The sequence below is a fragment of the Aquarana catesbeiana genome, linkage group LG11 (assembly GCF_042186555.1).
Source record: "Aquarana catesbeiana isolate 2022-GZ linkage group LG11, ASM4218655v1, whole genome shotgun sequence".
Classification (NCBI taxonomy): Eukaryota; Metazoa; Chordata; class Amphibia; order Anura; family Ranidae; genus Aquarana; species Aquarana catesbeiana.
The window spans coordinates 274,749,876-274,761,135 of NC_133334.1; positions in this window are offsets into that span (position 1 = coordinate 274,749,876).

An 11,260-nucleotide genomic window follows, 5' to 3' on the forward strand; every position below is an offset into this window, starting at 1 on the left:
CGCAGCCTTTGTTCAGCCCTCTTTTTGAAGATCAGCCCACGTTTTTAAGATTATTCTAATCAGTCCCCAGATCCTACGTTCCGTATAATTAACCAATAACCTATTATGCATCCTTCAAAGCCTTAGATTTTAGGCAGGTGCTTCTATCCTATTATGCTACCTGATCTTTAACAGAGCATTAATCTATATTTTGTTGTGCTTTTTTGTAACAGTTTTAAATAAATCAATTTGTATTGTATATTTGTATTCCAGCTGAGAAGCATTTCTTTTTTTTTTTTTTTTTTTTTCTTTTTTTTTTTTTCCTCTTGAAAAATCTCTGTACTTGGGTTGTATAAAGACTGTATTTTCGTGCTAAATCACATTTAACATATGTAAGCATTCTATGTACCAATATGCCTATATATAAACACATAGCTCTTTTTTTTTTCTGGGTGTGTGTTACTTGTTCCTGGCCAGATCGTCTCCTGTGTACACTAAGCAGTGCTGAACCGTCCAGGTCATCTACACTCAGCAATACATTCAAGAGTACCTGTACTGTTGATAACACCGAACTTGGTTTTTTCCAGAGGGAGAGGTTTTAATAAAAAGAGTTTAACGTTGACCTGTAGCCCTTTAGTAAATGTCACATATTGCTGACGGCCTAGCGTTTTTTGTGACAATTTCACCCTCATTTTGTCCGGATACAATGCAGCCGGAAAGTATTCATAGTGCTTCACCTTTTCCACATTTTGGTATGTTACAACCTTATTCCAAAATGGATTAAATTCATTATTTTCCCTCAAAATTCTACAAACAATACAGTGAAAGAAGTTTGTTTGAAATCTTTGCAAATTCATTAAGAATAAAAAACGAAAATATCCCAAGTACATAAGTATCACAGCCTTTTCCATGAGACTCCAAAATTGAGCTCAGGTCATCCTGTTTCCACTGATCATCCTTGAGATGTTTCTACAACTTGAATGGAGCCCACCTGTGGTAAATTCAGTTGATTGGACATGGTTTGGAAAGGCACACACCTGTCTATAGAAGGTCCCACAGATAACTGTGCATGTCAGAGCACAAACCAAGCCATGAAGTCCAAGAAAATTGTCTGTAGACCTCCGAGACAGGATTGTATGGAGGCACAGATCTGGGGAAGGGTACGGAAACATTTATGCAGCATTGAAGGTCCAAAATGAGCACAGTGGCCTCCATCATCCATAAATGGAAGAAGTTTGGAACCACCAGGACTCTTCCTAGAGCAGGCCTCCCGGCCAAACTGAACGATCCGGGGAGAAGGGCCTTAGTCAGGGAGGTGACCAAGAACCCTAAGGACCCTCTGACAGAGCTCCAGCTTTTCTCTATGGAGAACCTTCCAGAAGAATAACCATCTCTGCAGCAATCTTGACCTGTATGGTAGAGTTGCCAGACGGAAGCCACTTCTCAGTAAAAGGCACATGACAGCCTGCCTGGAGTTTGCCAAAAGGCACCTGAAGGACTCTTAGACTATGAGAAACAAAATTCTCTGGTCTGATGAAACAAAGATTGAGCTCTTTGGCCTGAATGGCAAGTGTCATGTCTGGAGGAAACCAGGCATCACCTGGCCAATACCATCCCTACAGTGAAACATGGTGGTAGCAGCATCATGCTGTCGGGATGTTTTTTAGCGGCAGAAACTGGGAGACTAGTCAGGATTGAGGGAAAGATGAATGCAGCAATGCACAGAGACATCCTTGATGAAAACCTGCTCCAGAGCGCTCTGGACCTCAGACTGGGGTGAAGGTTCATCTTCCAACAGGACAACGATCCTAAGCACACAGCCAAGATAACAAAGAAGTGGCTACGGGACAACTCTGTGAATGTCCTTGAGTGGCCCAGCCAGAGCCCAGACTTGAACATCTCTGGAGAGATCTGAAAATGGCTGTGCATCGACACTCCCCATCCAACCTGATGGAGCTTGAGAGGTCCTGCAAAGAAGAATGGGAGAAACTGCCCAAAAATAGGTGTGACAAGCTTGTAGCATCGTACTTAAAAAGACTTGGGGCTGTAATTGGTGCCAAAGGAGCTTCACCAAAGTATTGAGCAAAGACTGTGAATACTTATGTACATGGGATTTATTTTTTTTATTTGCAAAGATTTCAAACAAACTTCTTTCATGTTGTCATTATGGGGTATTTGTAGAATTTTGAGGAAAATAATGAATTTAATCAACTTTGGAATAAGGCTGTAACATAACAAAATGTGGAAAAAGTGAAGCGCTGTGAATACTTTCCAGATGCACTGTAGATCACTTCAGGCTGGCCCCTTTTTGCAGGTATAGCTATATGAAACCTTAAAAATAAGTGCCTATACTGTTTAAAATCTAGTAATTTACAATACACTCTGTCTCACTCTGCACATGCTCAGTTGCTTTTTATTTTTAGGCACTGTGCCACAAATGTAGAGCCCGATCTGATGACAGCCTAAAGATTTACTGCTGATTAGGGGCTCTGGGCTTCAGCAAAATAGCAGCTTCCAGCAAGAAGAAACAGGAGCACCTCCTGGAGGCAATTTTCAGCACATAGTAATTTTGTAGCATACTTAATAACGTGAAATGTATGTTCCTTGTTAAAGAACATTATTTTTTTTATCAAGTTGTTATGTGTAAGGTGTCACTTTTAAGTTCAGTATTTGGCTCCTGTTAAAGTGGTTGTAAAGGCAGAAGTTTTTTTATCTTAACGCATTCTATGCATTAAAGTGGAGTTCCACCCTAAAAAAAAAATTCATTAAATGACTCCTTTTAACCTAGAAAAAAATCATTTGGAGGAATTTTTTTTTTTTATACTTACCAGAAAGGCACTGTTGCTATGCAGTCCTCGTAATCTGCCACTTCCTGGTCCGCGGAGCTCCTGGTGACTTCCTCCCTCGCCTGTGCTCCTGGGAAATGATGACACATCATTTCCCAGGAGTCTTTGGGCAGTACTGTGCTCGGCGCTACGACCGCCATTGAATCTCATATGCGCGAGATCGAGTGGTGCATGCTGGTTACCCAGCATGCACCTCTCCCAAGCTATTCCAGGAAACAATCTCGATTGGGCTTCACATGCCCACATTCAGGATGGCAATGGCCACAAACAGAGCAGAAAAAAAAAACGGTAAGAACTTTATATTTACTAAAAAGTGATCGTGATCATTATTTACTCTTTTTCAAATCTCATTAGTAATAATGGTAGGATGCAAAAAAATAAAGAATTGTTTTCGCCGGAACTCTGCTTTAAAATAAAAAACCTTCTGTGTGCAGCAGCCCCCCTCATACTTACTTGAGTTCCATCACGATCCAGCGATGTTGCATGAGAGCCTCGGGTGCCCAGGACTCTCCCTCCTCATTGGCTGAGACAGCAATCACATACAGTGGAACCTTGGTTTACGAGTAACGCGGTTAACAAGTGTTTTGAAAGATGAGCAACTTTTTTTAATTCTGACTCGGTTTGCGAGTGTTGTCTCACAAAACGAGCAGAATTCAAGCTAATGGGGTGTGCAGTAAGGCATTTGGCCAGGGGTGCCAGGGACACTCGGAACAGTTCGGAGCCGTTCAGAAATACTCGGAAACACTCCATTCCCAAGTGTTTCCGAGACTTTCCGAGTTCAGCCGAGCTGTCCCCGAGTATTTCCGAGGCTCTTCGATGCCCCCCCACCTCTGGCCACACGCGGTATTGCATGTAATAGAAGTCAATGCGGAACGAATTATCTTCATTTCCATTGACTTCTATGGGGAAACTCGCTTTGATATGCAAGTACTTTGGATTACAAGCATTCTCCTGGAACGGATTATGCTCGTAATCCAAGGTTCCTCTGTAGCGGTAAAAATTTATTTTAAGCTGAGCTCCAGGCAAATATGAAAAAGACAGCTTAAAGAAGAAGTACAGCCAAACCTCGTTTGGCTGTACTTCTCCCACAGATCACAGGAGAGCAGTTTGTTCTGCACTCCTATGAGCTGTTTTTAGTAGACAGCGAGCTGAAGCCCGCTGCCAGCTGACATCAGAGCCGGTCCAGGCTGAGGCAAGATAGCGACAATATGGTTGTGATCTGCCCACAACTCTGGACCGGCACCTGGCTCAGCCTCTGCTGCACTTTTATCAGTACAATGTTTATAGATCTGAATACAGTTCCATTATTTTCTCAGGGCTCTGGCACACAGCTGCATAAAGATCAGTAAACACATGCTGCGCTGGGATTGAAAAAAAAATCTGCGTCTGAGGTCAGCAATTTCCACGTAGACACGTATAAACGTATGTACATTTACCTCTTGGCTTTAAAACGAAGCTAGAAGGAAACAAGAATATTGTACAGTACAAGAATCAGTTCGTAGACCTTGGGTCTTCAGGTAATTTGACACTGGGAGAAGTCTTCACTGGGACAACCCCCTAGTACACCCATATAACCCCACCCATGAGGTTCCAGGTTTTTTTGCTAGTGTCCTTGGGTGATGGACACCTTTTATTTTTTTCACCAGATACATTTTACTTCTATCAAGGTTGGAGGGCTTATAAACGTACGTACATTTACCTCTTAGCTTTAAAACAAAGCTAGAAGGAAACCACAATATTGTACAGTACAGGAATCCGTTCGTAGACCTTGGACCTTCAGGTAATTTGAGACTGGGAGAAGTCTTCACTGGGACAACCCCCTAGTATACCCATATAACCCCACCCATGAGGTTCCAGGTTTTTTTGCTAGTGTCCTTAGGTGATGGACACCTTCTACTTTTATTTTTTTTTCACCAGAAACATTTTACTTCTATCAAGGTTGGACAGCTTTTGGCCTTCGTGGCTTACTAGCAGTTTCCAGATCAGTAACCCTCGGGAACCGTACTCTTAGGCATACAGATGTTTGTTTACGCGTCTATACACGTATAAAGATGAGAGAACTTTACGAACCAATACAGTTTTCAACAAATCGTCCTCCAGGAGAGTACATGAGAGACACCACCTTCAACAGGAAGAGGAAACACGTCACTAAAAAATATTTTAAAAGGAAGTCCTTCTGCTGAACTGGTCAGTATTTGTGTTTCCTCCTTTTGGACGGGAATGTTCTGCTGGAACTCGGGGTAGAAAAGAAGCTTTTTGGGTTGTTCTCTCCATCTTACTTTATCTTAGCTGCTTACCTTCATGGTTTTAAGTGGGAAAGCAAAGTCCTCTAATCATCCTTCATGCCCCCTAGACCACCTTCCTGACTTCCTAGCTCCACCTCAAAACTACGTATTCACTCCTCGGTTATATCTAGTGGTGCGATGAAATGAAAATTCTGGAATAAATCCAGGACGCACTTGCACCATTTAGGAGATATTTACTGTATACTGCGCCGATGAGGTCATCGGCGCATGCGCTCCGAAGGAACGGCCGCCCGTGCCGTTTCTTCAGAGCTGTGTGCCGTAACATCACGCGGCTCTGGCCAGTCACACAGCCGGGGGGGTCCGCAGACCTGGAAGGAAGACGGGGGCGAAGATGGATGCCGCTTCCAGCGGGGAACGACAAGGTGCTTTGTTTGCAGGTAAGCTTCATATAATGTGCTAGTATGCGATGTATACTAGTACATTTTGCCTTTACTTTGCAGGTCCCCCCAAAAAAAGAGGTTTACTTCCTTTTTTAAGATCTCTGAAGATGGACTTGTAACCTTGAGATTGTCCATGCTTTTCACAATTTCTGTTCTCAAATCCTCAGACAATTCTTTGCTGCTCTTTCTCTTCTCCATGCTCCGTGTGGCACACAGAGACACACAACAGAACGGTTGAGTCAATTTTTCACCATTTTAACTGGTTGCTGGTGTGATTTCTATATTGTCAGCACCTGTTAATTGATAAAGGTTAGTTGAATTACTCACCAAATTAATTTAATTTATGGGAGCATTACCAACTTGGAATGTAAATATTTCTTACAGTTTTGGGAAGGTGACAATTTTGTCCAGTCCATTTTTTGAGTTTTTTTGCGTGGAAAATGTGTCAGATTTGGCTTTTTATTTCTCCACTTTTTTTGTGTCATACAATACAAACAAAAGAAATAAACATGAGAATACCTAAACATTTGTAATTGGAACAATTTTCTGGGTGAAGTGGTGCGTTCTGTGACAGAAATGCAGGGGTGCCAATATTTTTGGCCATGACTGTAAGTGGTCTATATAGTGAACTTGGTGTTGAATTATTCACTTTAAGGTCCTCACAAAGGACAAGGGGGGCAGAAAAGAGATTTAATCTACACATACCAAAAGCTTTCTTAACAGTAAAGCCTCGTACACACGATCGGCTTTTCGGCTAGGAATTGTGATGACTGACTGTTGGCCTTAAATCCAAATGTTAAGGCCCATACACACGATCGGACTTTTTGACAACAAACATGCAAATTACCTGTTTTAAGGCAACATCCGACCGTGTGTATGCTCCAACTTTTTCGGTTTTCATCGGACAAATGTTGGCTGAGTGAACAGACAAACTTTCCTGCAACAAAAGTCCTACGTTGGCTAGACCGATCGTGTGTATACAAATCCATCGGCCTTTAGTCCAAAGTACAAACACGCATGCTCAGAACCAATGCAAAAGATCAGACAACAATACAAAAGTTGTCCAAAGGGTGGCGGTAATGAGCTGAAAAACCACGTGATTTGGTGAAAGTTGGCTGAAAAAGTCCTGCCGTGTGTATGCATACCAAGTTCACAGCCAACGCCCTTTGGACAGAAATCCACGGAAAAGTTTGTTTGAAGTCCAATCTTGTGTACAAGGCTTAAGTACGCTCCATCAGACAACTTTACGCCAACAAATGTTGGATAGCAGGCTAGTAAATTTTTAGCGGACAACGGTCTGTTGTCAGATTTTCCTATCGTTTGTACACAAATCCGTCATACAAAAGTTGAAAGTACAAACATGCATGTTTGGGATCAATGTTCACCAAACACGACATTAGCAGAAGGTGCCCAAAAGGGTGGCGCTCAAGAGTTGAAATCTCCACGTAGTACATCACTACGTTCGTGTTTGTTGGCCGACAATTGTGTACCGTTTGTATGCAAGGCAAGTTCCTGGCACACGCCCTTCGGACAAAAGTCTGACGCTTTGTTGGCCAACAATCTGATTGTGTGTACGAGGCTTAAAGTGTTTTTTCACCTTAATACATCCCAGCCGCCGAGGGACCCCAGAACAGGAGGATCCGGGGCGGCTCTGTGCAAAACGAACTGCAGAGTGGAGGTAAGTATAACATGTTTGGTTTTTTTTGTTTTTTTAAAAAACGAACTTTTAGTATCCCTTTAAGCGCTGTGAAAATGTGGAATAGACTTCCTCCAGAACTGGTTTTAGTCAGCTCAGATTGCTTTAAGGCCTGGATTCTTTCCTAATGCTGGCCATACACTATACGAAAAAATCAGCCGAACCCATTTTCTAAAACACGAACATTCAGCCGTGAGAGCAAACGATAGTGCCATCTTGTAATGATCGATAAATCGTTCAGTGGACATAAATGGATCCATTTTTTGTTCGTTTTTTTTTTTATATATACCGAGTGCAAGCAGTTCTGACGGGAAACACATTAATGTTTCAAAAATTGGAAAATTTCCAAACTTGTCCTTCCGTTTTTTTCGGCTCAAAAACGTCTCAAAGATTATCGATTTTGTGCCCAATAACTGGCCAAATGACTGAATTTCATTCAATATTTTTGTATAGTGTTTGGTCAGCATAAATATTCATAATATAACCGGTTCAATACAGGGCATTTTCACTCCCTTCCTTCCCAGGCCAATTTTTAGTTTTCAGCGCTGTCGCACTTTAAACGACAATTGCGCGGTTGTGCGACGTTGTACCCAAAAAAAATTGACGTCCTTTTTTCCCCACAAATAGAGCTTTCTTTTGGTGGTATTTGATCACCTCTGCGGTTTTTATTTTTTGCGCTCTACACAAAAGAAGAGCGACAATTTTGAAAAAAAAACAATATTTTTTACTTTTTGCCATAATAAATATCCCAATTTTTAAAAAAAACAAACAAATTTTTTCCTCAGTTTAGGGCGATACGTATTCTTCTACATATTTTTGGTAAAAAAAAAAAATCACAATAACCGTATATTGATTGGTTTGCGCAAAAGTTATAGCGTCTATAAAATACGGGATAGATTTATAGCATTTTTAAAAAAAAGTTATTTATTTATTTTTTTTACTAGTAATAGCGGCGATCGCGATTTTTTTTTGTGACTGCGACATTATGGCGGACACATCGGACACTTTTGACACATTTTTGGGACCAATCACATTTATACAGCGATCGATGCTATAAAATTGCATTGATTACTGTGTAAATGTGACAGGCAGTGAAGGGGTTAACCACTAGGGGGACACAAGGGGTTAAGTATGTTTCCTAGGGAATGATTCTAACTGTAGGGGGAGGGGACATACAAGGGGAGGAGACCGATCAGTGTTCCGCTGTACTGGGAACACAGATCGCCTCTCCTCACAACTGACAGGACGTGGATCTGTGTGTTTACATACACACAGATCCACGGTCCGGCCCGGTTAACGGGCAATCGCGGGTGCCCGGCGGACATCGCGGCCGCCGGGTCCCGAGCAACGCGGCCCGCGCTCCCTAGACGCCCGGGAATCCCAGGCTGTCATATGAGGTCCACCCAGGATGGGAGATCCCATCTGTGGACGTCATATGTCTATGGCCCGGTGCTGAAGTGGTTAACTGGATACTAACATCTATAGGAAAAAGTTGATCCGGGAATATCCGATTGCCTCTCGGGGGATCAGGAAGGAATTTGTTCCCCTGCTGGAGCAAACTGGATCATGCTTTGCTGGTGTTGTTTTTGCCTTCCTCTGGATCAACTCTGGGTATAGGATTGTATGATTTTTTTTTTTTTTTTTTTTTTTTCTTTTTAACTTTTATTGGTTCAACTAGATGGACTTGTGTCTTTTTTTCATCCAGACTAACTATGTAACTCAAATTGTATAATTCCCCCCCCCCTTTTATTGGTTGAACTAGATGGACTTTTTTCAACCAGACTGGTAACTATGTAATAGATAAGAAATAAAAAAAATAGAATGAAACAGAATCGAATTTAAAAAAAATAGAATAAAATAGAAAAGAATAGAGTAAAACAGAATATAGCTGTCTTCCGAAATTTGAATCGATTCGAAATAAATAAATATACTAACCGAATCTGAAAATACAAACTAATTCCAAAAACAAATTGTTCTAATGAAAAAATCCAAAATAATTTTTTCCGTCATGCATCTCTAGTTCCAGTCCACAGTTGCGAGGGGAGGGAGCAGGCTTCTAGCCGGCCACTTTCCCTTCAGGCTCCGTCGTAGGGGAGCGAACCCAGAATCCTGGGCATTTAGGTAGCCCTTAAGCACCCGCTGTGCCCTCCGCATCAGGTATTCGAGGAGACAAATAATTAGCATTTCATCACGCCCTGGTGCATGAGCTCTAAAGGTGTTTGTCCTTTTCAAATGGACCACTATGACAGTTTAACCACTTCCCGCCCAAGGGCGTCATATGACGGCCTGGACTTTGAGTGGGGATATCTGAATGATGGGTACAGCTGCAGGCTGCATATCATCCCCCTGATGAAGACACGTGACCCTGTGTCGAACACGCGTAGGGGAAGGGCCAGGACGGAGCACGGAGCCTTTCACTCCACTGAGATGAGATGCACAGCTTATCCCTCCTGACAGGCAAACTTTGAGGCAAACTTTGGAGACTGTTATCAGATTGGTGCACTCACGCACCTTGCAAATGCGAGTACCCTAATGTGGGGAGCATTTATTCTAATACTTAAAAACAATATCACACTATCCAGTTTTTCTTTTCCTTTATTCCTAACTGTGGAGTTGCTGCTGAAAACTGTGTATCTGGATTCCATCACTGAGCCGTGGGATGGCTCATAAGCGTGTTTAGACTCAGACTCACAGCTGAGTCGCACTCTCTGAGGTGAGCGGCTGTCCCCGGGGGGGGTCACTGGATGGCACTTGAGCATGGTATTCTGACCACTAAGATAAATGCACGCACGTTGGATTTTTTTATGGACTGTTTTTATGGACTTTATGTGCATTTCTTTCATATACTGGACTTTAATAATCACGTACCACATCTTGGATTTGATATTCACACTCATTGTGTGGCACTTGGCACCTTGTTGTATTTCGCACTTATCACTGATATATTTATTTATATTTTTTTCTTTTTTTCACGGTAAATTTCAGACTATATAAATGATTTTTTCATCCATTATATATACAGGTACAGTAGTAGTTCAGTAATCACTACTCTCATTCTAATGATATACATCTAGTATATTATTTACACATTGCACTTTAAAATCACTTGTTTTATATATCTATATCCTTTGTGCCTTGCTGTGGCTGGATAAGCCGCTTATGCGGTATTTTCAGTATACCTCATATGCATTAATAATCTCCAGATTGATATTTTCACTTTAGCGCAGCATATCTTTTGTATACATTGTATTGCACAGCATATGAAATGTGTTCTGCGCGGGCAGCTAGGCGATTTCCACATTTGAGGCAATATACCATTGTGGCTCGCAAAATCCCCTTTTATCTATCTTTTTTTTTCTGCTGGCAATCCCGTCATGTAAAAACAATCATAGCGGCATAGCGGGAAGGGGACGTCCCCCTCCTGCCGCCCTTCGGTGCTTCTACCAGCTCGCCCGTGCGATTGGGGAGCCGGAGAATGAATCAGCGGGCGGGGGAAAGTTTACCATAGAGAATACCGCGGACCAGGTGGTCCCCAGCAATCTCTATGACCTTCTGAGGCCGGGCGCGATGTTATGACGTCACATCCAGCCTTGGCAGATGTAAACACTGCCGTCTCTTCGGCTGGGAAGCCGAGATCGTCTTTTTTTATTATTTTTTTTTTTTTTAATCTTTTGAGCCTAGAGGCGAGATCTGGGGACTTATAGACCCAAGATCTCGCTGTAAAGAGGACCTGTCATGCCCTATTCTAAATTACAAGGGTTGTTTACATTCATTGTAATAGGAATAAAAGTGATAAAAAAAATGAAAGGGAAAGTGTCAAAATAAAAAAATAAAAGTAAAATAATAGAAATAAAAAAAATTTAAAGCGCCCCTGTGTTTCCACACCACGAAAACGAACGCATACGCACATTGCGCCCACATATGTAAACAGCGTTCAAACCACAGGTTATCGCTGCGAACATTAGAGCGAGACCAATAATTCTAGTACTGGACCTCCTCTGTAAACGAACCTGTAAACATTTTTAAAGAGTTGCCTATGGAGATTTTTAAAGT